Raw genomic sequence first — 27,484 nt, 5'->3', positions numbered from 1 at the left:
AATCCCACCCTTCTGTAATACGCAGCTGAAAAGTTGTCTCCATCCAGACTGGGGAGCATTTGTGTTTCTCAACAAGCACCACGATTTACTAAAAAGCCTGACCCGGGGGGCTACACACTCAGAGGGAGTTGCTCTGGCTTTAACACCATCTCATCAGGCAATTCAGGGCTGAAACTTTCCCTTCTACAAAAAAGGTTTAACTTTCCCACCTGGCAAAGCACTGTAGCAGGACAGCATCGAAGTCAGAGAACCGACGGGCTTTTGAAATCTGCCTGTGCTGAGTCACAAGTCCACCAAAAACAAGTGCTGAAAACTTGGACACATTACCGAACTCTCTGAGTCTCTGTTTTCTCCCTGGAAAACAGGGCTCCTAAGCGTCCTCACACCGCAGACTGGATGCGTGGGTTAAATAAATTACTATCTGTGAAGCACCTAGAACAGTACTTACCACATCTGTGGTAAGTACTCAATAAATGGTAGCCATTATCAAGTAACAACAAAATTATAGTACAAATTGCCCAAGTCCAAGGAACCCCACATATAATTTGAAATAAAATAATTGTATTAGTTTTCTATTGCTGCCGTAACAAATTACCACAAACTTAGTGGCCTGAAACCACACAAATTTATTATCTGTAGGTTAGAAATCTAACCCAGGTTGCACAGGCTAAAGTCCAGGAGTTGGCTGTGCTCCTTGCTGAAGACTCTAGAGGAGAATCCATTTCGTTGCTTTTTCCAGCTTCTAAAAGCTGCCAGCATTCTTTGGCTCTTACATCCCTTCCTCCATCTCCAAGCCGTCAACAGCCGTTCAAGACCTTCTCACATGGCATCACTCTGACCCCCTCTCCTGCCTTCCTCTTTCACTTTTAAGGACCTTTGAAATTATATCAGATTCATCCCAATAATTCAGGATGATCTCCCTATTGTAAGGTCAGCTGATTAACAACCTCAATTCCCTCTGCAACCGTAATTCTCCTTTGCCATGTGACCTAACACATTCACATGTTCCAGTGACTGTGGACATTTGTTGGGGGAGGCATTATTTTGCTTACTACAGCAACTGAACAGAAGCCCCCCATCCCCAGAGTGATACAAATAGATTTGTTTTTACCACCACTGAGCTGCCAGAAGGGATGACAGAACAAATAGGAAACTACCAGAAAGTAGAAGGCTTCTCCCCAGTAATGGATGAAGTTCTCAGATATCACTTAACACAAAAGTTATATTTTTCCACCAAGACAGTGCTGGAAAACATCACCCCACCAGCCTTCACAGCAGGCGTTTGCAGAGAATTTTTGATCTGAGAAGTGTCACCCTTCAAGCACTGTAGGGATTTATGCACAGCGAAATTAGGAATTGAAATAGCTAGCATGAAAGAACTATGAAAGATGAAGGCTGCATTTTAAGGCTGAAGAGTGAATCATTGCAGATTCATGACAAAGAATGCCCTAGGGTTTTCTAAAGCAGGAGGAAGTGACCAGTGTCACAGTTTTACTATGGGATATAGACTGCTTCAGCCAACACAGAATCAACCAGACAACCAAGGAGGAGGAATCAGACCACACCAAGACCAGCTCGGTGTTTCTCCAGGACCCTGGGAGGAGGGGTTGGTGGTTGACACCAGAACTCCCTCACCCACTCCTTTCACGTCGGCTGGCAAATTGCAGTGGAACACATTCCCTGGGATTTACCTATGGGGCTAAGCTGCAGGTGAAACCAAACACAGTGAGAATGTTAGTAGCTGATATGTATACATTTATACTTAAATAAACCCTAGTTGCTGTAAAGAGTTTTTTCCACAACGTGCATTTCATGTAGAGGTTTGACTCTAAAAATTAACTGTGGCCTAAATTATCCTTGAAAATCTATTCAACAGAATTCACCAGGACACAGACCTGTTGGTGTTCAAAAACCAGGAAGTAAATTATATTGTTTCTCTTGCATTTTGGCTGTGGCTTTCCTTCCTCTGGGAATATGAAGGCCAAGACATAATTTGATTGAGGGTAATTCTTTCAGAGCAAATAGAAATATTTTCCCATTTTGCTTAACTGGAGTGATTGATTTCATATTAGTTAAATACATGCATGATATGAATTTGTTATATTCAGCCATTATCAATTATTTATTTTGCTATATGCGTATGCTATTATGTACTTTTTAAGGAGTACTTCTGTCAGATGGATCTGACCAAACTTGGTGATCAAGAGTCTGTGTCTAGATGGGCAGATCATCTGGAAGCCTTTTTTATAGAATGGAGCCCAACCAGGGCTAGTTCCTGTTCTAGGGGTGTACCCCTGACCCTACATCAGCCAGTGAAAGCAGATGTTTAAAGAGTTGCAAGGTCTCTGCAGGCACCACCACTCTGATGATGCATTCTGGACCCTGCGTGTTCCACGAAGGCCAACAATGCCTAGCAAAGACCTCTGTGTCTGTCTCCAGTAACAATCACGATGCTTCTCATTTGTACAGTGATTTGCAGTTCTATAAGCATTTCACATACATGACTTCCAAAATAAACATTTTCTTGGTATATTGGTACATTTGGAAAATAAACGTCTCCTCAGATCACTCTCTTTGTGCCAAAAGTAACAAATACAGAAGTAACTAAGGTTTTGGTTTAGACACTACGAGGGGCTGTGCCGTTGGTAAGGAGTGAACGGTTTCTGAGCACTGAGTCAACTTCGCAGGCAGCCAGCAGTTAACATGGGCATCTTCTGTAATGGCCTCATTCTTCATTTCTAACTTCAGGAAAGGTGACTCAAAGCCCAATCTGGAAAATTCCTTTCTCCCTGAAACTCAGAACCCTCCCACGACCATTTTAAATCTAAGGAATAAGATAACTTCTAGATTTTTCTTTTTGCAATAAGCCTGGCTTTTTTCTCCTGCAAATTAACAGCAGTAGTAATTACCTTTAGTAAGACCAGCAAGACTTCTGACATTAGTGCTACAATTCAAGGGAGTTTTCTTCGGGATACAAAAACGCCTCTCAGAGGAGAACTGGGGCAAATTTCCTCCGCGAGGCAGGAAAACAAGAGTTTGCCGTCTCTCTCTGCAATGTCGTAAATTAAGGAGGAGATCAGTTCTGCCATTTCAGTTTGTATCAGCCTGAAGGTTAAGCAGAAGCACGGAGCAAATTCTGTTTCTGACTCAGGCGGCTGGCAAATCCAACCGCCTCCTTCCCCCGCGAAGACCTTGGTTTCCATCCCTACCGCCCAAGAATGTCTTCCCCAGCCATTAGGAGATTATTCTCCTGGGTGGAAGGTTTGCCTCTGCTCATTAGGCTCCCAATAGGAGGAAATAAACTCTAGTGATTATTTATTCCATCCAAAATTCTGGCTCTATCTGTACATTCCCAACTAGTTCTTGCTGAAAATGTTGTTCAAATTCTCCATGTGTATCACTTGTATAGCAGCAACCACCCACTTGGGAACATATCCTGAAGTCCTCTGAGGCTAATGGAGAGACATTTTATTTCATTAAAATACCCTAGGGCAGAGGAAATGCCACACAGCGAGTCAACATGTTAGCCCCCCCAATTGCAACATAGCTACCTGAAATGTTTCCTCTCCCTGACTTGCATGTTTGGCTTAATCAAAATCACGTTGAGAGAAAGAGAGAAGATGGAAACCAACAACATTTAATCACTGTCAGATCCTCCCAACATCACATCAGAGGTGTTTTCAAGATGCTAAACCAGGATCAAAGAAAAATTTTAAATAGCTGTTAAGTCTTAGAACAGTGATGAGAAAGAGGAGTGTCATGGATGCTGTCATTTCCCCCTCTTCTCTCTTCTGCCTGCCAGTGCCCCCACCTCATCTCCCAGCCACTGTGAGCTCCCTGTGGCCCCCTTCTCAGGAAATCTCTGACACCCTGCTCCCTGAGACCTCAGACTGAATGGGGAGGGGTTACAAAAGGCTGACCCCATGCCTCAAGGTGGGACCAACTCTCTGGTGTTTTTCGTTGTATGTGTCCATATCCTGTTTTCACAAATTTCTATTCTGAACGTGGTAGGCTTCTCTGAGAGAGATTAAACTTACACATGCGTGTGTTATATTTTTGATATTATTTTTTATATTATTTTTTATATTTTTGATATTTTTTTGATAAGAAAAATTGCCAGCCACTCCACAGAATAGGCGGGGACCGTGCACAACCTGAGACATTGAGTGTGGTCTGCCTCACAAGGAGTAGTGGGCACTCTCCATATCCCACCCATGTCCCCTCAGCCATTCTAGAATATACCCGCAAACTCTTCCCTCACACACCAGGGGCTCCCTGCATCTATCTCCTTAGGGCGTCCTCTGATGTAGGTAGATGCTCTGCCACAGGCAGGGCTGGCGAGAAGGGCCAGGGAGTTAGCACAACTCTTAACAAACAAGGGAGGTTAGCTGGTGAATCAGTAAGTCAGTTTCCTTGTGCCTCTGCAGGACAGTCCTGAGGTGACCGCATAGTCTCTCAGAGGGTCCTCAGTCAGGTTGAGCCCCCGTTGCCATTATTGGTTACCTGCTCATTAACACAGCTTTTGTTATCTTTCCTCTCTTCTCTGACTCACTTCCCAACCATACTTCCTAGAATCTCCTCCCAAGTAAACCCCTTGCACACATTCTTATCTCGTGGTCTGTCTTGGGGGGAATCCAGATTAGGAAGAATGGGTAGATGCAGAGGCTATGGCCTAATGACCTTGGAGAAGGGATGGCCCTTTCCAGAGAGGAAGTGTTGGCTGTGGATGGGATGAGACATGGCGCTGGTTCTAACGGCTGAATGCCGGAACTGCTCTTAGCTCCAAATTCCTCATGCCCACTTGCTCCTTGAGGAGAGTCTGTACATGAGAACTGAAAGAGTTGATGGCTAAGCAATTTTGGGGTTTAGACATGGGTGTGCAGTATACATGCAGCTATCCCTAGCACACCTGATGTCCACCCTTGGAAAGACTTCACTGCCATGGTGTTACAGAGAAGCTTCTGGTCTACCCTTGGGGAGAGCTCTCCAACACGACATTCCTCAGACATCTCATATCCTTCCAGGCTCTTCAGTTCCTTGGAGGCCCTCGTCCTGCAGCCTGGATCTCCACAACTCACACCAGCAAGGAATAGATGTTTGGAAGAACTTAAGCCAAAAATTTCAGGCAATTCAGCCAGGAACTCTTCCACAGAGGAACTCTGGAGAGATGGGAGATGATCAGTGAGGTGTAGGTACCATGAGGGTGAAGCCTCCTGAGCACCTGGACCATCTGGGAAGTCAAGGACTTTGCCTGCACTTTGGGCACAGCTCATTGATGCCCCTCCATCTGAGCAGCTGCAGACCTAGACTGTAGTTGGCACAGCGATATAGGACCAAGGAAGACCAGCATTCTCCCCTCCAGACGCTCATAGATCCCCAACCAAACAAGGTGTAGCAGAAGCCTGCAGGGAACCAGCATTGCTCCACTGCCTTGTGAGGTGGGTGTTCGGGCAACACACTCAGGGAAGGATTCGGGCTAGAGCCATTTGCACCCTAACCTAGGAAGGGCATGCCTGTTACATTAATTTCTCCTTATCCTCTGATATTTGGAGTCAAACAAAACCTACTAAACTAAGTTTGAAATTTCTGACTAAGAACCAAAAGCAAATATATAGAGGCAAATATGCAATGACTTAGCCTGACTGAGAAAACATTAATATTTTAAAAGAAACTACAGTCTAAATTTTAAATGTTAGAAACTGTGATTCTTTCCATGACATATTTCCAAAACACTTGTCTGAAACTCAAACCACAGAGGAAATAAGACACGACCAAAGCCCTAGAAAGAGAAGGGATGAAGCAAAGGGAGCAGCTGAGAGTGGACGCCGTCATCTCCGTCAAGTCAATTAAGAACACTTTACACACACAGCAAAGCGCTCTGAGCAGAACCCACCGAGCCTCCCACATTACGACCAAAAACAATAAACAAGGCTGTAAACAACCATCGTCAGAGGCCACAGAGCCATCTTCAGAAACCTGGGACCATCTGTTTTTATTTTCCAGTGATCAGCCAGTCACTACAGTTATTACACTCTATGGAACGTGAAGGGGCATTGACTGAGACGTCAACTTCCTAAAATGACCACCAGGGCCAGGATGGCATTTCCTTTGCACTGTACCAGAAAGCTGCCTCACCACAGGGAGAAAGCTTTTTAGTCACAGTCAGAGTGCCATTTTTAGTTCTGAGCCTTCATCTCTAAAGGAAATTCAAGTCCTAATTCCAGCATTTACCCATGAAACTTTCTTCTACTGAACAAAGCCCTGAAATTCTTGACACAGGTTGTCAGCAGGAGTGAGATTAGTGTGGAGAGCAGAGCCGGGGGCTGCGGAGAGCGGGTGGCAGGATGATTGCAGCTTAGGGGCTCTGTATTCCATTGCTCCTCCTGTGACTTCACCCTCAGTTACCACCAAGTCCTGGGCTTACACCATCCCACTCATCCTTCTCTCCCTTGTATCCATCACTCCTGCATCCTCATAACATCTACACCCTGCCTCTCATTACCTGGGGCTGCGTGGGATTTGGAGGGCCCTTGGCAGGGAATGGGTGGAGTTCACACTAAGATGAAAAATTGCCAAGACCAACAGTCCAATATAATCATTCAATCCACATAACTGGAATGTCTCACGTCATAGTTTGGAATGCAAATAACACCCTCAGCTTGAGAACTCCTCCTGTGTGAATTTTCAAAGGGTCTAGTCCTCCTCAAGAGAATTGCTCCTCTCAATCTCTGTTAGATCCAAGATTCAGGCAATGTCCCAAGGGCCAGTGCTGGTTGCTTTACCCTGACAACTGAAGCCAGAGCTTAGACGTGCTCCCACGTAAGGCCCTCCATTGCACTGTCTGGAGGTTAGCTGCTCTGGCTTTTTGGTTATGTGACTATCTCAGTATAGACACCCATGCTGCCATTCTCCCCTCTGGATGGCTGAGTAGGAAACGGCCACATGTTGGGCCCCCAACCATCTTCCCCTGAGCCTAGGTATATCTGTTATCTATTGCATTGTTACAAATTCCCCACAACTTAGTGACTTAAAGCAACAACTGTTTTTACCTACAAGTGTTTATAGGTCAGCTACATGGTCTGTGAATCTAGGCCAGACTCTGCCCATCTTGGCCAGGCTCACTCATGTGCCTACAGTCACCTGGCAGGTCATCTCGGGGTTGACTGGCCTAGGATGGCCTCACTCCATGTCGGGCATTTGTCTGATAGCTGGAGTGATAGTGGCAACTGAGTCACATGTCCCATACCACTCAATGGGTTAGCCCAAGCTTGTTCATATGTGGCAGGATTCTAAACAAAAGTTTTGGGGTAGTTTGCTGTGTAGCAATCAGATATAGAGATCTATACCCACATTCCTAACCGTATTAAAGAAAACAAATAGAACTTTTTTTTCCTTATCAATATATTTCTTCTCCACTACCATCTTTTGAATTTAGCAGGTTTGATGGTAAGATAAGGAATAGATGCTCCTTGCACACCTGCCCTTCTCCTCTCCCTCTCAGGCCACAAAGCCATGGAAGATTGCTTTCTCTTAAAAGCCTCCTGAGGCCTCAGCTGGCAGCTTGTCCCTGGTCCTTTCTGCTGCACTCAAGGGGAAAGATTGTGCCCCCTGACGGGAAGAGCTACAAAACTGCATCATAAAGGGCAGGCATATTGGGCAGGTGGAGAAGTGAGCCCATTTTTGCTCACAGTTTACCCCACTAGGCATCCAGGGTTTCTCAAATATGGAGGAAATCTCTCTCCTGAGACCTGACCCCCTTTGTTGCCCCAGGAATGAGTGAAATCTCTTTCAGGGAATCCTTATCTTCTAATACCTGGGGATTAAAGCAAATGCCAGTAACCTTCAGGAAAAATGGAGAGCCACAATTCAGACCTATTACCCTGTGGTGCAGAGTAGTTGGAGAAAGGGGGCCACATTCGCAGTGACGGGGAGAAAGTCTTGGACAATTATGCATGTTCCTAATGCCGGCTACATCTCTGCAAGGTCCTCACCTGTGCCCTGGAGCCCTGTGCTTCATTAGCTCCTGTGGGTGGCTGAGGTCACTATGACTTGTGGAAGAAAGAGTGATTGTCACCTTACACCCCTTTCCACTTCCAGTTCAGGTATTTTCTGGGAAAAGAGAATGACATGACTGTGTTGGAAGGAGAGAGGGAGAGGGAAGCGGAGACACCTACTTCCTATTCTCTCTAACTCCCATCTTGGCCAACCCATGTCTGGTAGTATAATTGTATCCTGACTCTTCTCAGACTCTGAGCAGTCAACCACGGCCACTCTCCCCAGAACTAGAGCTTCCACGTATGTGGCCACACTGCCACTTGCAGGCTCCCATCGCCAGGCACATGAGAGTAACAGGCTACACTTGACACATGAATGTGGGATTGTCAGCTGGATACACATTTGAATTTCTAGTATCAAGGATGCTGTGGTCCCCAAAACCATCTTCATTTCATACCCTATCTCTGTTGTAACCAAAACATTTCTTCTAAAATGTGAGTATTGTTCCAAGAGTGATTGTTTCTAGAATGTTTTTTTTTTTTTTTCTGTTTTAAGTCAAGAGATCCAAGACCTTTGTCTCATTCATTTATTCATTTATTCCACAAATATTTTTGGAATACCTACTACACATCAGGCCCTGTTCTAGGAGTTGGGGATACAGTGGTTAGTGAGACCCAAAGTCTCTGCTCTCTCAGAACTTTTCTTTTGGACAGTGAGAGAGAGATGATAAAAGACACGTTAATAATAATAGTACCAGCTAACAGTTATAAAGAAAAATAAAGTAGATACAAGAATAGAATGTGAGGGAGGAAAGACTCTTAGCTAGGGTGGCTGGAGAAGGCTCCTCTGAGGAAGCGATATTGTAACCAAGACCTAAAGGAAGTGAGAGAGCAAGTCATGTGACTCTGTGGGGAAGAGAATTCCAGCACAGAAAATGTCTCCATGGCTTGAGACCTGCAAAATCACTCAGGAAGAAAAAACTTATTTCTTATAGCCCATATTTCTTCTGCTCTTCAAACATTCCATGATGGTTAAAATTATTTTAAAACTTCCTGAGGTTTACACTTTTACTAATAAAACAATGACAAAAATATAAGGCTAGAAAACATGTGAAGTATTAGGGGAGGGCTTGCCACTCCAGCACATTCTCTTTCTAAATTTTTCCTAGCCCATGAAGACAAGGTGCTACTTGTAGTCCTGCATGAATAAATGTCTTTGAAACTTCATTCAAAAAAAAAAAAAATCAAAACCATATTTGTGCACTCTCCCTCCACAGCTGCAATCCAGGGGGATCTAAGATAATGGGAGGGTAAACCCAGAGCCAGTCTCAGCAGTCAGGGCCTCTCCCAAACACCTGCCCAGGGCGAGGCCAAAGGCCAGGGCCAGAGAGGAGAGAGGAAGCCCCGGGATATACAGTGGCCTCCTAAGAATTCCCACCTCCGTGCCCAGCTGGCCCACAAGCAAGGCCATTAGCACCACCTGCAGATAGAAGCCGTGAAGAAAGTCAGAAGCCTCTGGTGGAATGAGTCTTTAAGAGAAACACAGAACCTCAGGTGGTGCCCAGAGCTGAGGAGATGGAATGAGAATTTTCAGACCCAACCCTTCCAGAAACTCTCAGACCCTTGGGAAAGATTAAACTGACAGCATCCAGAAACCAAAGTGTCCAAGTAGGCGCCTTCACTGTTGAACTACAACTGTACGGTTATACCATGTTTCTCTTCTTCCTCATCTTTCCATCACACCCACCCATTGCTTTCTCCTCCTCTTCTTCTCCTTCTCCTTTCTCTTTTTTTTTTTTTTTTTTTTTTTTTTTTTTAGGATTTTATAAATTATTCTCGAGGCTCTTTTCTTAATAACGTCACCCCTCCTCTCCCAAGGGGCCTGTATCTCATACAGTTACAATAAATGTCAAGTGATTTTGGTCCTTCTCCTTTCTCTTGCCCTATCACGTATCGATTGCTTTTCTTTCTGATCCACTTCAGCCTCCTCTCTCTCCTTATTATTTAGAAAGTAAACATTGTAAAAGAAACAAAAGTCATGGTTACACAGAAATTCCACTGAATGAAATGATATTTTGCCATCTACAGCAGTGCTTGTTTTCCTGCTCCAAATTTGAGGTGACAATGGCACCCTCACTTCCACTGGTGGCATCTTCCACAAGTATGGGCCTCTGAAGTGCATCCTGATATTAGACGGAAAGCGCTGCCATGTGTTCCTAGTCTATGAACCAGTAATCACCCTCCTGGGAATATGTACTTAGGAAATAATTCAATAGAAGCCAAAAAAGTCACGTGCATACCAATGTCCTTTGTAGTGTCATCTATAATGACAAAAGTAGAAAACAATGTAAGCGTCCAACATTACTCTAATGCTTTAGCAACTCTGTTACAGTGACTCAGTGGGATACTATGTGTTCATTAAAAATCATAATTATAAACACTATGTGGAAACATGGAAAACTGTGTTATGTGAAAAGAGCAGAACATAAAATTCTATTACCCTCTTAGTACAAGTACATGAAACCAGATTGGAAAAGAATACACAAAAATAAGACTAGTTTTTCTCTCTTACATCAGAGTGGTGAAAATACAGACTTCTCTTTAAAAAAAATCTTTTAATGTTGCTATACTGTTTTTAATAATAAACATGTAAATAACATCAATAAAAGATATTATGGAAACTTTATGGGGAAGTCCAACATGAATCAATTATAATTTCCCACCAGTAACCCCACAAGACATTTCTTTCAATGTATTTGCCTTTATGATATGTTTCCCCATCCTACCCATATCACCTCCCCCAGCACTCTCAAGATAACTTAAGAGCAGGAAACAGTCTTTATTTAACTGCAATCAGTGTGTTTTATATTGGGAAGACCTGTTATGTACCCTCCATGTCATGGTCCTACATTATCCAGACAAGTTTATCCCCTGTCACATCCTAAATGGGATCTGCTATGGAAGGACCAGTCTCCTCTATTCCATCAACCATCTCTCTGATCCACTAGCTCCCACCTCCATTTCTTCCCATGAGCAGCTGGAATACCATCTCTCTTCTCCTCCATCTCCAAATCCTGCCCACCTTCAGAGTCCATAACACCTCTCCTGACCTCTTCAGCCCTCCATGATCTCTTCAAACTTCAAATTCCTCCAACACTGATCATCTTTACCATGTGATCTATGTTACATACTTGTTTCACAACTTATTCTTACCTGTCCAACGCTATTGCAAAACCCTTGAAGGTAGGAACTGTATCTACACTTGACCTTCAAGCAAAGCTCCTCACAATGTTTAGCCCAGAGTTATTGAGTGATACTGATTATTAAATGATCAAGAATGGAACAGGGATAAGGGAGCCCAGGGGAGCTGAGGAATAGACTTCCATACCTGTTCTGCATCTGATCTACCTGTTGATGATGACACATTTTCAAGCACCTAAACTGATCCTCATCAACTATTGCAAAATGCATGTGGATATCCATAAACATGAAGCCATCTGTAGCTCATTTTTCAAACCTATTAACCAGCACAGATGAATATGTATTACTGATGATACCAGTGCTGATTTTTATGATGTTATAAAGCAGATTAAAAGCTATAGGCAATATTATTAATAATTTGTCGGGGGAGTAAATTTGTAGATTTAATGTTGCAGTTATAAAGAACAGCAAAAAAAGTTTTTTGAAAATAGACATTTTGAGTAATTTTATCTGACATATTAAACCATAAAAAAGATCCAGGTTAGAATTGCTTGATAGAACACTTAAGCATGCATAGTAAATGAATCATATTTGTGACTTTTCCAAAAGCGAGTGTTATATACACCTAAATGGGAAATTTATGCAGTAGAATTAATATCATGTGTTACTGATTCATAAATCACTGACTATATTAGAGGCAGAGTAATCTGGTTAGGAGAAATTGAGCTATAGAATTAGGAAGGTTGGGGATCAAAATTTGGCCTTCTATGTGACCTTGAGGAAGTTACTTAACCTGCGTGTGCTTCAAATTCCTTGTCTGAAAATAGCCCTCTATTGCCACCTTCACAACGTTACTTTGAAGATTAAATGGTATTACATATGCAGAGCACTTAGCAGAGCTTGTAGTACATAGAAAGCAATCAATAAAAGGTACGTATTATTGTTGTTCATATTATTTTTAAATTATTATCACTTTTGTCAGAAAAAAATGCCATTACGAAATTATTATTCTTAACATGTCAAACCTGCACCAAAGTTAACATGAAGTTTATGAACATTTTCACTGGATATAGCAAAGACAATTTTTACAGTCCTCTTGATATAACGAACCCTGGCTAATGTCCCCCATTGCAAGCGACACAACTCTATTAACAGCAAAGAGCCTTAATGGAGCAATGCTGCAGCAAGGAAACGTCTTTTCAAGAAATCATAAATATTATTGATCTATTTTTCTTTCTCTTCCTCGAGGAAGCTAACTGGAAGCATGTCCAACCCTGATGGACCTGTGGCAAAGGAGAGAGGGTTGTTGTCTCTGAATCAGTCGGAAAAGGCTTATCTCAATACATCACCCGTAAATAGAACTTTACTGCCCCGCCCAGAGAACCTGTTAAATGGCTGGGCTCTGTCACTCAAGGCAGTCTATTACACTGGTCCTTAATACACCACCTGGAAAAATAGTCAGCTTTAATTAAGCTTGACAGTCTCCAAATACAACGTTGTTTAAGCAGCAAAGATTGAGTTTGTTTTCAATATGAGACAAAATGGCAATTAGATGGAAAAGAAATCAGTTCAAGAATGCAACCTCCCATGTGTGATGTTTTGGGAGGCAACTAATGAGAAAGAGAGACAGAGAAGAAAGCAGAGAAATGTTTATTCAAAATCCTCTTGGAAGCAGAGAAATCCTCTCTGAACCAAAGAAATCACGACGGTAGAAGAAAATGATGTAGAACATTCTCTATAACTATAATAATAATGATGATGACTTTATAACTGCACACAGCAGAGCAATTTTTAATCTTTTAATTTTCAAAATACTGCTTTGTATCCCACTTTTATCACGAATACCAAGAGAAATATCTTGAAAGCCTTGCGTGACCCCACAGTAACCAAACCCATCAGCTACTTCTCTGACCCTCTGGACCTCTCAGGACTTGCTGATGCTGCTGCCCCACGCTGGTGCTCACTTCCTCCTTGGCTTGCACACTTTCCTCGTCTCCTCAGACCTCTCTCGTCCTGCTCCTCTGCCTCCTAAATGTGCAAATCCCTTCAAAGTGAGAACCTCTCTAACTCTACTCCTTGACAAAAGCATGCACACCTGCCTGCACCAGCTATCGATGCTATGAAGAAGATTCCCAGAGCCACGTTCCTGGCCCCGTTCTCTTCCTAAGCGTTAATTCTGCCCCTGGGATGGCTTCATGGAGAAGGTGGAGTTTGAATTGAGTTTGAAGGCTGGGTGGATTCCAATAGTCAAAGAAGTGGAGCTCTTAAAGGTGAGCATGGGCAGAGTGTAGAGATGCAGAACAAGGAAGGTTTGGATGACAATGAAGGTCTCTAAGGAATTTTTATCCTTTTTTAAAAGACTTTCAGGAAGAGGACTTTTCCATCTCCTAGGGTCTTCTGTTTTTCTAAATACCTGGAGGTATTTCTAGTGCTTACCATCCAAAGTTTAAAAATGAGTCAAGGGGCCAGCCCAGTGGCCTGGTGGTTAAGTTTGGCACACTCCACTTCGGCGGTCCAGGTTTGGTTCCCAAGCATAGACCAATACCACTCATCCCAGACATCACTCCCATTGCCTAACTTCACCAGAAATGCCCCTGGGCACAGAGAGTCTGATGCATTTTGTTCTGCACTTCCCATTCTGAAGCAATAGCTTGACTCCTGCTGGGTTCAGATGCTGGTCTCTGAACATTTTCTTGCAAAGAAAGATCACCTCACCACTCCAGAATTTTGATTTCTTGGATTTCTCATTTTCACAGAAAAGAAGGCAAAGGCAGTTAATGGGAATTTGAGTGAGCTGTCCAAGATACCCATGGCATCTCCTGATACCTGTCCCATGGTTTATTATACAACCTTTGATGCAGGATCTGCAGAAGACAGAGTGCTTTTCAATATATTAGTGAAAGAAAGAAAAATCATGTTATGCATCTTATTAACTCCTCATTCCATTCCACAGTACAAATCATGGTCAGTACTTTCCTGAAACAGAAAATAACTTACCAACTGGATAAATTCTCCCACTGGACTATCTTGAGTTCAAAACTGGAAATAACCGAACCTTCCTAACCCATGTTTTTGCAAAAATAACTCATCTCCAAGGACAGCTGTCAATGAATACATATTTTGCAGCATGTGAGAAGACGTATAACTCTATGTAATATGCCCATATACAAAATTAGAAAAATCATTACTATTGGCAACTTACAACTATTGAATATATTTCAAGGTCAATGGCTTAGATCAGAATTTTTGCTCTTCATTTCCCTATGAGCCTATCTCTGAGTGTGTAAGTTTATGCTAAACATTCTTTAATCTACTCCTCGCTCCAGCCCCACCTATTTCACTCTATAAAATATATTTTAAAGGCATTTATAGGTTCTATGGTCAAACAATAGAACACAAGCATCATTTTTCTACCTGCCTTTACAACTGTCTTTGCATCTTTCTTTATCAAAAGATGTTTTAGTGCCCACAAAAAAAGTATAATCCATATGCTAGTTACAGCCTTTTAAAACAAGAAATCTACTGATATCTGCTTTAGATTATGATGGCAATAGTTTCAAAACTAACTAGGAAATCATATAAAATACTAAAACATTTACTTGAAGGAATTGGAGAGCTGCCAATGTACCCAGGACTTGAAAGTGCAAGAGTCTAGAGAGAAAGGAACTGTAGTGAGGTGAGCTGACCTTCTGTGTCTTACTTTTCCCCTCAGGACATTTGCTGAGTTTTGTCTTTAATGATGAGTTAGAATCTGAGATACTGGGCAGAGGGCTATGGTTAACAGATAAGGAAGCCACTAGAAGCTTTGGGAATCTCACAGGGACAGAGAGGAAAAAACTAGGGTTTGGAGCTGCCTGGTAGGCAGGACTAGAGTGACCAAGAATCTGGAGAGAAGGGAACACAGGGACAAATTCTCAAGCGTCCCAGAGCAAGAGGCTGAAAAGTTCAGCAAATAACTGCTGAAAATAAAGGAGAGTTTTCAACAATCTGATATGCTGATGAGACAAAAATTTGTTTAGGAACAACCCAAAAAAAGGGAGGCAACAATAAACATCTCAGGCTTTCATCCCGAGGAGCAGGGATGAACAAGGAGACAGATGGAGCCTTACCAAACCTGAACCCCAGCCTTGGGCATCACTGCGCCTGATTAGATCAAGGGAATCTGCCCCATTCTAGCTGCCTACCATCAGGCATGGAAGACTCTTTAGAAGGAATTACCATTATCCTGAGTCTCCACAGTTCTCATGGACAGTGTCTGCCATTTAGTCAAAAACCACCAAGCATACCAAAAAAGAGAATAAAAACAAACAATGGAAACAAATCCATACATGGCCCAGTTATTGGAACTAACCAGACACAGATTTTTAAAATAACTATGACTAATGCATTTTTAAAAATTTAGGACACTAAGAATTTCATCAGAGAACTTCTAATATACTTTTTGAAAAGCATCAAATAGAAATTCTGAAACTTAAATATTACAATAACTAAAACTAAGAACTCAATAAATAGGTTTCACAGTAGATTGGATAAAACAAAAGAGAGGACTGATGAGCTGAAAGGTGGGAAAGTATGAAATACCCAGGCTGAATCACAGAGAGCAAAACAGATGGAAAATACAGAAAAGAGCACTAGAAAAATATGGTGGATTTTGAAAAGTTCTGACACACCTGTAATTGAGTCCCAGAAGGGAATGACAGAGTGGGACTGAAAATATATTTGAATAGATAATAGTTGAGAATGTTCCAAAACTTCTGAAACATAGCAAACAGCTTCTAGAAGTGCTACAATCACCAGCCAGCATTAATATAATAAAATCACAGCTAGGCATATCAGAGGAAAACTGAAGAAAACAAAGGCAAAGAGAAAATCTTGAAAGGAGCTGGAGAAAAAAAGACAGTCCCTTCAAAGGAGGAGTTCACAAGACTGACAGTTGAGTTTTCAGTAGAAAAACGTGGAAGCCAGAGAATAATGGAATACTACGTTTAAGGCACTAACAAACAATAACCGTCAATCTAGATTTCCACACACGCTGGAAATAGCCTTCAAAAATGAAGACGAAATAAAAGATTTTCAGACAAAAAAACATTTGAGAGTATTAATCAACAGTAGACCTGCGTTAAAAGGTATACTAAGGGGAATTCTTCAAGCTGAAGAAAAAAATGATTCCAGATGGAAACAAGGACACAAGGCAGGAAAGAAAACAGAACATCAGAAAAGGTAAAAGTTTAGGAAAATAAAAATGGATATTGATAAACACTAAGAATGTCTTTCAGAGTTAAGATATGTAAATATATATAATATATATTTTATACATAATATAAAGATTGTATTTACATTATTTATAACTACATGTTATTTATACATATAAAATATAGATATGTGTATTATATATTATATGTATAATACATTATATTATATAATATGTATGTAATAATACATTATTTATAAATATATAGACTATGTTTATATATAATATAAAACATATATATAATATAAATACTGTCATATTATTATGACAATGATAATGCGAAAGAGGGGAGTAAATGAAGTTAAAGTATTGGAAAGTTCTAGCATTATTTGGGAAGAGGTAACACGATAATAAGTCAAGGATGAATTTTGTAATCTCTAAGGTAACCACTAAATAATAGTAAAAGGTTATGTAACTAAAATGTTAAGAAAAGGAGAAAAAATAGAATAAAATGAAAACAGGAGCATAAAGTTGATACCAAAATCTGACAAGATTATTACAAGAAAGGAAAACTATGACCAGTCTTTCCTATGACCAATCTTTCCAACACAGATGCAAAAATGCTTAACAAAATAATAGCGTATCCAGCTATGCACAAAAAAGGAAATACATTGTGCCTATTGGGTTTTATTCCAGGAATGCAAGGGTACTTAACATTCAAAAATCACATGATGCAATTCCCACATTAACAGAAAAAAAAAACGGGAAGGCAATTCACATGATCATCGCATAGATGCTCATAAAGCACATTTGAAAAAATTTAACACCTATTCATGATTTAAAACAAACTATTGGAAACTAGGAATAAAATGAAACTTCCTTAAGCCTGAAAAAATTATCTACAAAAAAGCCCACAGTGCACATGGTACTTTGTGGTGAAATATTGAAAGCTCTCCATCCGCAACGGAATGAGACAAGGATGTCAGCTGTCACCACTTCTGTTCAACATTGTACTGGGGGGCCTAGCAAGAGAAATAAACAAATGAAGTTCGGTATTGAAGGGAAGAAATAAAACTATTCTATTTGTTATGGAATGCAAATTGAAATCACAATAAAATACCACTACATATCCATCAAAATTGCTAAAATGGAACAAAAATGAGCAAGTAAAATGGTGGCAATGATCTGAAGCAGCACGAATTCTCCTGTACTGCTGTAGGACTGTAAATTTGTGCAATTACTTTGAAAAACTGCTTAGTAGTATTTCATGAAGCTGACTATATCCATATCCAGTGAACCAGCAATTGTGCTTCTAAATGTATACACAGTAGAAATTCACACATATGTGCATCCCCACCTCACAGAAAAACACTTGTATGCAAATGCTCTATCAGCATCCCTTGCAATAGCCCCAAACTGGAAACAACCTGTTTATCTATTGACAGTAGAATAGATAAATAAATTGTGGTGTGTTGATACAATGGAATATTATGCAACCATGCAAATAAACCACGTGGTTCTACATGGACGAATACCATAAATAAAATGTTGCATAAGAGAAGCCACACACAAAAAGCACATATTCTATGATACCATTTGTATAAAGTTCAAGAAAAGACAAAACAAATCTGGGGAGGCGGAGTCAAGATGGCGGCGTAAGCAGACTCGGAACTCACCTCCTCCCATGGACACAGCCAATTTACAACTACTCGTGGAAAAATTACCCCTGAGACAGAACTGAAAACTGCATAAGAGGAACTCCTGCAACAACAGACAATCCTAACTGAGGTGGAAGAGGCAGAGACTCCCTTCTGGAGAGGAAAAACGCCGCCTTCACAAGCCGCCAGCATCACGGCCGCCTGGAGCAGCTCACAGGTACGCAGCCTCCCTGGAGGCGCGGGACCCTGAGCCGGGGAGCGCCCCCGCTGTGGGCATTTTGTGGACCCAGCACAATCAAGACCAGCGGCATAATATCTGACTTTGCCTGCTATTAAAACACTGGGGAGTACCCCCAGAAAACCCGGTTCACAAAGAAACTAAAACTGGGTCTTAAAGGGCCCGCGCGCAAACTCACCCATTTCAGAAAGCATCCTAAAATCACCAGAAAGAAAGGTGCACAGTGCTGTGGTGAAAAGAGACTCACCTAATAGGCCCTGAGTGCATCTCGGTGAGGGGTGAGACCTCTCCAGGGACTGGGACATTGGCGGTGGCCATTGTTGTGGCCCAGTGCGGGCGTGCTGACACAGACGCCATTGGAGTTCTCCCTGAGGCCTGCTAGCCCAGGGTCTGCCCCACCCGCTAGAGCACCGATTTAATCCAGCTCAGCCAGGGCAGGCAGCTCACCCTAGAGACTGGCCCCACTCAACAACAAGCCCTCAGGCAACTTGGGGGCCTGCATAGATTGGTGACTGGATTCTCTGCAGCCTGGCAACTGAGCCGACATGAGCGGGACAGGGTGTGCACAAGGAGCGGGTGGAGAGTGTGGGGTGGTGGCGGAGTGTGTGGGGCTCCCGCCGTGGAGAGACTGGGTCCGCTTGGGGAGGTCAGGGCACTCACACAGGGCAGGACTGTGTTGACTGTGTGTGTGGACCTGGGGGCGGCATGGTTTGTCAGCTGCAGAAGACTTGTGCTTCTCAAAGACCCACATAGGAGGTTTGCCCCACCTTCCAAAGCCTGAAAAAATTGGGTGCTCCTGTGCCTGAGGCCAGCCCCTCCCAGCTGCAATCCTCAGAGAGCTGACAAGAGACCTAATAGGCTAGAGGCTTACAGCAATTGTAAGGCCCTGAGCCTAACAACCTGCCACACTGGGGGCCTACTCACTTAAAAGAAATACTGCAACACAAATATGGTATTGGAACTTGCAGCAAACTGTGCTGGGGCTCCCCACACCTGATAAAGAGACTGAAGGGCCCACAACAACTACAAGCAGCTGAGCATTACAACAGCTGGCCAGGAGCATAACTGGGCCTCCCTGGGCACCTACAGGGAGAGCAAACAGGCCACAACAGAAGGACACACGTAGCCCACATAGGGATCACCCCTGGAACATTGAGAACTGAGGGAAGCACACTGGAAGCCTCCTAAGGCATCACTTACATAAGGTCACCTATCCAAGAACAGGAGACGTAGCTGACCTACCTAATACGTAGACACAAGCACAGGGAAAGAGGCAAAATGAGGAGGAAAAAGAATACATTCCAAGTAAGGGAACAGGACAAAACCCCAGAAAAGGAAATAAGTGAAACAGAAATGAGCAACCTACCCAACAGAAAGTTCAAACTAAGAGTGTTAAGGATGCTCACTGATCTGGGGAGAAGAATAGATGAACTCAGTGAGAATGTCAACAAAGAAATGGAAGATATAAAAAAGAACCAATCAGAAATGAAGAATACAATACTGGAAATGAAAAATTCATTAGAGGGACTCAAAAGGAGAGTAGAGAATACAGAAGATCGGACCTGTGAGCTGGACGAAAGACTAGAAGAAATTACCCAAGGTGAACAGGTAAAAGAGAAAAGAATTAAAAAGAGTGAGGACAGTCTAAGGCACCTCTGGGACAACATCAAGCGCACTAACATCCGTGTTATAGGTGTCCTGGAAGGAGAAGAGCGAGACAAAGGGGCACAGAATCTATTTCAAGAAATAATAGATGAAAACTCCCCTAACCTAAGAAAGGAAACAGACAACCAGGTACAGGAAGCACAGAGAGCCCAAACAAGATAAACCCAAAGAGGCCCACACCAAGACACATCATAATCAAAATGTCCAGAATTAAAGATAAAGAGAGAATGCTAAAAGCCGCAAGAGAATGTCAAGTTACATACAAAGGAAACCCCATAAGGCTATCAGCTGACTTCTCAGCAGAAACCTTACAGGCTAGAAGAGAATGGCATGATATATTTAAAGTGCTAAAAGGAAAAAACTTACAGCCAAGAATACTCTATCCAGCAAGGTTATCATTCAAAATGGAAGGAAAGATCAAAATTTTCCCAGATAAGCAAAAATTAAAGGAGTTTGTCACCAAGAAACCAGTGCTACAAGAAATGTTAAAGGGACTGATTTAAGGGGAAAAGAGAAGACCACAAAAAGGAAAAATTATCTACGTCCATGATAAGAGGGTAATGGATACAAATGCACAAAAAAGAGGTTAGATATATCAAAAATGTAAAAGGAGGGAGGAGGGGAGTTAAGAGTACAGCTTTCAGACAGAGGTCAAACTAAAGAGACCATCAATTCTGTATAGAAGAAGAAAGGAATAGAGAAGGACTACTAAAACACTGAGAAACAAAAAAAAGTTAAAAAATGGCAGTAAGTACATACTTATCAATAGCTACTTTAAACGTCAATGGACTAAATGCTCCAATTAAAAGGCATAGGGTGGCTGACTGGATAAAAAAACAAGACCCATATATATGCTGCATCCAAGAGACACACTTCAGACCTAAAGACACTCACAAACTGAAAGTGAAGGGATGGAAAAAGATACTCCACGCAAATGTCAATGAAAAGAAAGCTGGGGTAGCAGTACTCATATCAGACAAAATAGACTTTAAAACAAAAACTGTAAAAAGAGACAAAGAAGGGCATTACATAATGATCAAGGGAACAATCCAACAAGAGGATATAACACTTGCAAATATCTACGCACCCAATGTTGGTGCACCTAAATATATAAAGCAATTATTAACAGACATAAAAACAGAAATAGACAGTAACACAATAATAATAGGGGACTTTAACACTCCACTTACACCAACGGATAGATCATCCAAACAGAAGATCAATAAGGAAACGTTGGACTTAAACGACACAATAGAACAGATGGACCTAGTAGATATATACAGAGCTTTCCATCCAAAAACCGAAGAATACACGTTCTTTTCAAATGCACGTGGAACATTCTCCAGGATTGATCACATATTAGGCCACAAAACAAGTCTCCATAAATTTAAGAAGATTGAAATAATACCAAGCATCTTTTCTGACCACAACGGTATGAAAATAGCAATCAACTATAGGAAGAAAATCGGAAAAGCCACAAATACGTGGAGATTAAACAAAATGCTACTGAACAACGATTGGGTTAATGAAGAAATCAAAGAAGAAATCAAAAAATACCTGGAGATAAATGAAAATGAAAATATGACATGCTAGAATTTATGGGAAACAGCAAAACGGTTCTAAGAGGGAAGTTTATAGCGATAGAGGCCTATCTCAACAAACAAGAAAAATCTCAAATAAACAATATAACAATGCACCTAAAGGAACTGGAAAAAGAAGAACAAACAAAGCCCAAAATCAGTAGAAGAAGGGAAATAATAAAAATCAGAGCAGAAATAAATGAAATAGAGACCAAAAAAACAATAGAAAAAATTAAAAAATCCAAGAGCTGGTTCTTTGAAAAGATAAACAAAATTGACAAATCTTTAGCTAGACTCACCAAGAACAAAAGAGAGAAGGCATAAATAAGTAAAATCAGAAATGAAAGAGGAGAGGTTACAACAGACACCTCAGAAATACAAAAGATTATAAGAGAATACTATGAAAAGCTATATGGCAACCAATTCGACAATCTGGAAGAAATGGATAAATTCTTAGAATCATACAACCTTCCAAAACTAGATCAAGAAGAAGTAGAGAATTTGAATAGACCAATCACCAGTAAGGAGATCGAAACAGTAATCACAAACCACCCCAAAAATAAAAGTCCCGGACCAGACGGCTTCCCTGGGGAATTCTACCAAACTTTCAAAGAAGACTTAATACCTATCCTTCTCAAACTCTTCCAAAAAATTGAGGAGGGGGGGAAGCTCCCTAACTCATTCTACAAAGCTGACATTACCCTGATACCAAAACCAGACAAGGACAACACAAAAAAAGAAAATTACAGGCCAATATCACTGATGAACATCGATGCAAAAATCCTCAACAAAATACTAGCAAATCGCATACAACAATATGTTAAAAGGATTATACACCATGATCAAGTGGGATTTATTCCATGGATGCAGGGATGGTTTAACATTCGCAAATCAATCAACGTAATACACCACATTAATAAAATGAAGAATAAAAATCACATGATCATCTCAATAGATGCAGAGAAAGCATTTGACATGATACAGCATCCATTTATGATAAAAACTCTGAATAAAATGGGTATAGAAGGAAAGTACCTCAACATAATAAAGACCGTATATGAGAAACCCACAGCTAATATCATCCTCAATGGTGAAAAACTGATAGGCATCCCTCTAAGAACAGGAACCAGACAAGGATGCCCACTGTCACCACTCCTATTTAACAAAGTACTGGAAGTCCTAGCCAGAGCAATCAGGCAAGAGAAAGAAATAAAAGGGATCCAAATTGGAAAGGAAGAAGGGAAACTGTCACTATTTGCAGATGACATGATTTTATATATAGAAAACCCTAAAGAATCATCCAAAAAACTTTTAGAAGTAATAAACGAATATGGTAAAGTTGCAGGATACAAAATCAACATACAAAAATCAGTTGCATTTCTATACACTAACAACAAAGTAGCAGAAAGAGAAATTAAGAATACCATCCCATTTACAATTGCAACAAAAAGAATAAAATACCTGGGAATAAACTTAACCAAAGAGTTGAAAGATCTGTACACCGAAAACTATAAAACATTTCTGAAAGAAATTGAAGAAGACACAAAGAAATGGAAAGATATTCCGTGCTCTTGGATTGGAAGAATTAACATAGTTAAGATGTCCATACTTCCTAAAGCCATCTATAGATTCAATGCAATCCCTATCAAAGGTCCAACAACATTTTTCACAGAAATAGAACAAAGAATCCTAAAATTTATATGGAACAACAAAAGACCCCGAATAGCTAAAGGAATCCTGAGAAAAAAGAACAAAGCTGGAGGTATCACACTCCCTGATTTCAAAATATACTACAAAGCTATAGTAACCAAAACAACATGGTTCTGGCACAAAAACGGACACACAGATCAATGGAATAGAATCGAAAGCCCAGAAATAAACCCACACATCTATGGATAGCTAATCTTTGACAAAGGAGCCAAGAACATACAATGGGGAAAAGAAAGTCTCTTCAACAAATGGTGTTGGGAAAACTGGATAGCCATATGCAAAAAAATAAAAGTAGACCCTTACCTTACACCATACACAAAAATTAACTCCAAATGGATTAAAGACTTGAATGTAAGACCTGAAACTATGAAACTTCTAGAAGAAAACATAGGCAGTACGCTCTTCGACATCGGTCTTAGCAACATCTTTTCAAACACCACGTCTGACCGGGCAAGAGAAACAATAGAAAAAATAAACAAATGGGACTACATCAAACTAAAAATCTTCTGCACAGCAAAGGAAACCATCAACAAAACGAAAAGACAACCTAAAAATTGGGAGAAGATATTTGCAAACCATACTTCTGATAAGGGCTTAATCTCCAAAATATATAAAGAACCCATGCATCTCAACAACAAAAAAACTAACAACCCAATTAAAAAATGGGCAAAAGACCTGAACAGACATTTCTCCAAAGAAGATATACAGATGGCCAACAGACACATGAAAAGATGTTCAAAATCACTAACTATCAGGGAAATGCAAATCAAAACTACAATGAGATATCACCTCACGCCCGTCAGAATGGCTATAATTAACAAGACAGGAAACAACATGTGTTGGAGAGGATGTGGAGAGAAGGGAACACTCATACACTGCTGGTGGGAGTGCAAACTGGTGCAGCCACTATGGAAAACAGTATGGAGATTCCTCAAAAAATCAAGGATAGAACTACCATATGATCCAGCTATTCCACAGTTGGGTATTTATCCAAAGAACTTGAAAACACCAATTTGTAAAGGTACATGCACCCTTGTGTTCATTGCAGCGTTATTCACAATAGCCAAGACTTGGAAGCAACCTAAGTGCCCATCAAGGTACGAATGGATAAAGAAGCTGTGGTATATATACTCAATGGAATACTATTCAGCCATAAGAAACGATGAAATCCAGCCATTTGTGACAACATGGATGGACATTGAGGGTATAATGCAAAGTGAAATAAGTCAGAGGAAGAAGGTCAAATACCGTATGATTTCCTTCATTAAGTAGTAGATAATAACAACAATAAACAAACACATAGGGACAGAGATTGGATTGGTGGTTACTAGAGGGGAAGGGGGGAGGGAGGAGGGTGAAAGGGATAATTTGGTACATGTGTGTGGTGATGGGTTGTAATTAGTATTTGGGTGGTGAACATGATGTAATCTATGCAGAAATAGAAGTACAATGATGTACACCTGAAATTTTTACAATGTCCTAAACCAATGTTACTGCAATAAACAAAAAATTTAAAAAAAAAAAAAAACAAACAAATCTGGGTGATGCAAGTCAGAGTAGTGATTATGTTTGGGTGGCGTGTTCTGGGAGACTCATGAGGAAGCCTTCTCAGGTGCTGGCAACATTCTCTATCTTGAGTTGGGTAGTGGTTAAATAGGTGTGTTCTCTGCAAAAATGTGTTGAGCTGTACACTTATGATCTGTGTATTTTTATGCATGAGTGCTATTGTTCAATAAAAATTTATGAACTACATCAGTAAAAATAACCATTTCTTTAGTGAATGTCTTCCAAGTGCAAGGGATTTTGCAAAGATTTATGGAAAATTCAAGACATTTCGAATGGAATGGGTCAATAAGCTGGTTGGGGAGCGCATATACACGTGAAAATATGAGTTAGACACAGAGGCAGGAGAAGTGAGTGGACGCCGGCAATAGAAGTCTAACCACATGGAGGCCATGCAGCTCCCAGGACCCATGTGCATTAGGATTCTCCACCCCTTCTGTAAGGTGCCTAGGAACCGTGGAGGGGGAATTGTCACGTAGTCCACCCTCAAGTTCGTATAAGTGGGTTTTGCCCCTCAGTCAGTTGGGGTCTTCCTTTCCCTATGTCAGTTGGGACACAGTTTACCATACTCTACGGAAAAGCAATGCTGATGAAGAGCCTGGGGTCAGAAATCAGACCTACTAGGTTCAAATCCTGCTTCCACCTCACACAAGGGGTATAAGACTCTGGGCAAATTAGTTACTGTTCTGAGATGGTAGGATAGAGGTAGCAATAGTTTCTTACTTTCAGCCTTGCTGTGAGCATTAAATCATTTGAAGCAGGTAAACACCTCACCAAGGCGTTTGGCACATAGGAAGTTCTTAAGAAATACTAGCCACTGTTCATCAGCCCCTGGGTTGTAATTTGGGAAGAAGTGAGTAATACATAAGATCCTCCTCAAGAAGCTCACACAGAAGGAGAAATAAACAAGGAAACAACTAGCTACGTGCAGCCTGATAAAGCTGAGCTCTGTGCATGGAGTAGGGAGCAATTCATTCCAGTTATGGCAATCAGAGGAGGTGGCATCTGAATGTCAAAGATGCATAGAAATTTGCTATGCCGGGGAAAAGCTGTGGCAAAGGAGAGGCAATTCATTGGGGAGGAGAAAAGTAGAAAAGAAGGTGCAACTGAGCAGAGGGAATAGCATAAGCCAGACAATACAGCTATAAAGACTGAGCTGTATTTGGAGAACAACAATAGGATTCAGTGTTAAATAGAAACTAATTTAATATCAAAATGGATAAAAACCAACTAGAATATTAACGATTATCTACTACATTTCAAAGCCAAGTAATGAATATTTTTAAAAATCTCTTGGTTTAAACATTCTAGTTTTGTCATCATTATGCTGCCAAAAAAGACAATGGGTTATTTCACTGTCGAATAAAAAGAGTGACCCCAAGGAATTGTCTCTAGCCTTATGCTGATAATATGTGTGCTCCAATATAGAAAAGAACCCCAGTGGCCAATTTTAAGGGACCAGTCTAGCTGTCTAATTATTTTGACCTACAGGACAAGTCTAGATTTAGAAGCAAGTTGCGAATTATATGAAATGTGGCCAAGTAGACACTGCCTCCGTGCTGCGAAGATTGGGGAGATGCTCAGAGACCAAGGAAGGAAACAAACACAATCTGCTAATCATTTAAGCAGAGGGCTTCTCTGAAGCTACACGCAGTAGTAGCCTTCTGTCTGGCATTTCTTAGTCACCACTAACTCCGAGGCCCACCAAATATTAACATCCAGATTAACGATTCTTATGCACGAGGATCCTTGCTGCACCCAGAACATTGACCAGGAGCCTTGGAGGGCAAATGGACCCACGATCGTGTGATTTAGTTAGCATTGATGGTGTGCTTCACATGGGAAACCCAATCTCCTGCACTGCCTCTGAGAGAGTATCACAGTACCACAAGCCTCTGACATGGGGAACCTGGCGCCTGAGCACGGAGCTGGAGTCGGGTGAAAGGTGGATGGAAGGAAGAGAAGGCAGGCAGATGGGAGGGAGAGCAGAGAGCTGAGAATCTGGGGTTCTTTGTCCACCATCCAATTTCTACTGTGCTCTTATAACTTGCCCATCTCTGCATAAGACCCTGAGGATAAATTAGTGAACACAATGTCATTCCTGCCCTCTTGGGTTCAAATTGTAGATAGATAGAAAGAAACATGAACAATTACAATACAATGTGACATATGCTACAATAGATTGTTACAATAGCAATGGGAAAAAGAGAAAGGGTTGATCAAATATTCCTAGGCTGTGGGCTAAGGGAGAATAAATGCCATTGGAGTTGGTGCTGAAAGGATGAACAGGAGTTGAACAGTCAGAGAGAGCAACATGCACAAAGATCCAGAGGTAGGCAGTGTGCTCTATATTGGCCCTGGGATCGTCACCAGCATTATATATGCCAGTTGCTTCTAAAGTGATGAAGGTTACCACAACCCTGCTGGAAAATAATTCCATAATCCTAGACCAAGACCAGGGGGATAATAAGGTCATAGGGCTCAGTGGGCAGAGCTATGGGTCAGGAATCCAAAGATGCCTTTTGTTCTGTTCTTTGTTGCCAACCCCGTCTGGTATCCTCCTCAAGAGCTGATCCCTCTCCTTTGACATACCTCAGTGAGGCCCTCAACAGTTTGACTGGTAGAGTTTGCTCCAATCCTGGAACCTTAGATTTGAAATGTCATAAGTCATTTCCACTGGTCAA

The sequence above is a fragment of the Ceratotherium simum genome, chromosome 20, assembly GCF_057802395.1.
Source record: "Ceratotherium simum simum isolate JZ-2026a chromosome 20, ASM5780239v1, whole genome shotgun sequence".
Taxonomy (NCBI): domain Eukaryota; kingdom Metazoa; phylum Chordata; class Mammalia; order Perissodactyla; family Rhinocerotidae; genus Ceratotherium; species Ceratotherium simum.
This window is presented reverse-complemented; position numbering follows the sequence as displayed.